Consider the following 3,907-nt stretch of genomic DNA (forward strand, 5'->3'; position numbering starts at 1 on the left):
GAAGATAGACAGACCCTTAGCCCAGTTAACCAAAAGCAAAAAAGAAAGGAAGAGCAAATCCAAATCAACAAAATCAGAGATGAAAGGGGAAATATCACAACAGACACCTAAAAGATCCAGACCATTATAAGGAAATATTTTAAAGAACTATTCACTACTAAACTTGAAAATCTGAAAGAAATGAATGGATATCTGAAATCATGTGAACTATTAACATTAAACCAAGAAGAGATCAACAGTTTAAACAGACTAACATATAAGGAAATTGAAACAAAGCCTCTCAACTAAAAAAAGCCCATGCTTAGATGGATTTACAGCAGAATTCTACTAGACATTTAAAGAAGACCTCCAACCAATACCACTTAAATTATTCAAAACGATAGAAACAGAGGGAGAACTCCAAACTTCCTTCTATGAAGCCAGTATCACTCTAATACCCAAACTGGAAAAAGACACAACTAAAACAGAAAACTATAGACCCATATCCTTAATGAACAAAAAAAGAGATGCAAAAATTCTCAACAAAATACTTGCAAACCACATACAGACACACATCAAAATGATCATTCACCATGATCAAGTAGGCTTTATTTCAGAGATGCAGGGCTGGTTTAATATGCACAAGTCAATAAATGTCATTAATCATGTAAATGGACTGAAAGACAAAAAGAAAAACTGGAAGCATTCCCATTAAAATCAGGAACCAGACAAGAATGACCACTATCTTCATTTCTTTTCAACACAGTGCTTGAAACTCTTGCTAGAGCAATAAGACAGGAGAAGGAAATTAAAGGACTATTAAGTGGAAAAGAAGAGGTCAAACTATCACTTTTTGCAGATAATATGATACTATGCCTAAGAGATTCCATAAGTTCCACCAGAAAACTCCTAGAATGGATCAACACTTTTAGTATAGTGGCAGGTTATAAAATCAATCTAGGAAAATGAGTAGCCTTTCTATATACCAATAACAAGCAATTGGTGAAAGAATACACGGAAATGCTCCCATTCACAATTGCTGCAAAAAAAAAAAAAAAAAAAAGTCTTGGAATAAATCTGACCAAAGACACCAGAGATCTCTACAATGAAAATTTTAAATTGTTAAAGAGATCAAGGAAGACATCAGAGGATGGAAGGAACTCCCATGCTCATGGATTGGACAAATTAATATTGTGAAAATGATCTTCCTACCAAAAACGATATACAGATTCAGTGCAATCAAAATCAAAATCTCCATGACATACTTCACATAATTAGAAAAAACCATCCTTAAATTTGTGTGGAAGCACAAAAGACCCTGGATAGCCAAAGACCCTGAGCACAAAGAGCAATGCCAGGGGGATTACTATACCAGATGTCAAAGTATACTACAGAGCTATAGTCATAAAAACAGCATGGTACTGGCACAAAAATAGACACCTAGATCAGTGGAAGATCATTGAAGACCCAAACCCAAGTACACACAATTTCAGTCACTTGATATTTGACAAAGGTGCCAAGAACACATAATGGAGGAAAGACAGCATCTTCAAGAAATGGTGCTGGGAAAACTGGATCTCCACCTGTAGAAGAATGAAACTAGATCTTTATCTTTCACCTTGCACAAAAGTCAACTCCAAATGGATCAAAGACCTCAATGTGAAAGTGGAAACCCTAAAACTATTAGAAGAAAATATCGGCAGTGACTTACAAGATATAGTGTAGGAAAGGATTTTCTAAATCAGACAGAAGTTGCTCAGGAATTAAGGTGAGCAATCAACAAGTGGGACCTCATTAAACTAAAAAGCTCCTGTACAGCAAAAGAAACAATAAAAAAATTGACGAGAAATCCCGCAGAATGTGAAAAAATCTTCACCAGTGACACATCTGACAGTCCAGAATATATAAAGAATTCAAAAAACAAAGAAGCAAGGAACCAAATGACCCAATTAAAAGATGGGCTAAAGATCTAAACACAGAGTTCTTAAAGGAAGAAATAATGATGGCTAAGAAACATCTCAAAAAGTGTTCAACATCGTTAGTAATTAGGGAAATGCAAATTAAAACCTCTCTAAGGTATCACCTTACCCCAATCAGTCAGGCTAGGATCAAGAAAACAAATGATACCAAATGCTGGTGAGGATGTGGAGAAAGGGGAATGCTCATTCACTATTGGTGGGATTGCAAACTCATGCAACCCCTATGGAAAACAGTGTGGAGAACTCTTAAAAAACTAAAATCGAACCTACCATATGACCTGGTTATACCACTCCTTGGCATATACCCAAAGGACCCATACTATTTTAGAGACACTTGTACAACCATGTTTGTTATTGCTCTTTTCACAATAGCTAAGAGATGGAAGCAACCTAAGTGCCCCTCAAGTGATGAATGGTTAACAAAAATATGGTATATTTACACAGTGGAGCTCTAATCAGGAGTAAAGAAAGATGAAACAATGAAATTTTCAGGTAAATGGATGGATTTAGAAACTGTTATACTAAGTGAAGTAACAGACTCAGAAAAACAAACGACATGTGTTCTCTCATTTGTAGATCCTAGCACCAAATCCTTTTAAATTCCATGTCCTTTCAATAAGGTGATGCTATACAGCAGTCTCTTCTGCATGAAATAACTACCATCATCATCACGACTTCAGCTGTGCCTGGTCACTAAACATTGTCATAATTGGGCCTGTTGGCGGTTGTGCTCATTCATTAAAGGAGGGACAAGCAGGGTCATTGGACCCTCACCGGAGTATCCAGCCACTCTTCCCAGACAACTGTATGTAATTTGGTCCTAATCACACATGGCCTCCTGGATTTGGGGAGGGCTAAAATATACAATCTGGGGAAGGCTGGGAAGAGAAAGCATGACCCATGCTAGGTAGAGGCTTTCCAGTGTGCACACCCTCAGGCCATACATATACCTTAGCAACCCCTCAGTTATCTTGGTAAGCAAGCTCAGTAAATTCATTAATTAAACACTGGCTTCACACTAGAAACTTAAAAGGGATTAATCATTGCTTAGTATTCCCAGGAAATGAATTCTCATAATAGATGGAAAATTTTTTAATGTTATTATGTCTCATAATTATTAAAAAAAAGAAAATGAGAATGTAAAAGATGTTAAAAGGATATGGGAATGGAGATATTTTCCAAAATAGAAAAAATGAGAAAACCTAAGCAAATGATGAAGGTCTGTGTAGGTTTGTTATGATATACAAAGAATGAGACAAAAATAATATATAAATAACCTTAAAATTTCTAAGGTCATAGTTTAGTCAACTAGTTTAAGGAACAAAATATATATCTAGTCAAGGTTTATCTGAGAATATTTGTTTTTTTACTCAAGCTTTATCTATATAGCACATGGTAATTAAAAGTACCAGACTGATGGAACTAACATTATTAGATGTTTAACAGCCATACCTTGAGGCCTATAAAAATCTGGTCAGTGGGACTTAAAGGACAGTTTTTGCCCCTTGTCCTCCAAGGTCGACTAAGTTTCAGGGAACTATGGAAAATCTCTCAAAATGTCCTGTAACTGTGGTAAGTTACCTGTCCTCTTGTTCAGGGAGGCCATAGAGACCCCACGAGATAGACTTGAACCAGTGTCCAGTCTACAAAGAGGAGGGTCAACTCAGAGGAAACATCTCATCCATGCTTCCAAGTAAAGCCATACATGGTCGAGCAGGACCTTTGACTTATCTTCACATAGATGGAACTGGTAAAAGAAAGGAGCCAGGGCCTCTTCCCAAACTCATGTGACCCCCAAGGAACAGACCCTCAAATGACATTAAATGTAAAAATAAATTGATTTGGGCCAACTGTATGGTCTTAAACACCCAAAAGGAAAGTATGACCAAAGAGTAAAGTCATGAGTATATTTCTTTAAGAGTTCAAGGGATTACACTTCCCAGACATTA

Source organism: Nannospalax galili, unplaced genomic scaffold (assembly GCF_000622305.1).
Source record: "Nannospalax galili isolate Female #2095 unplaced genomic scaffold, S.galili_v1.0 scaffold272, whole genome shotgun sequence".
Lineage (NCBI taxonomy): Eukaryota > Metazoa > Chordata > Mammalia > Rodentia > Spalacidae > Nannospalax > Nannospalax galili.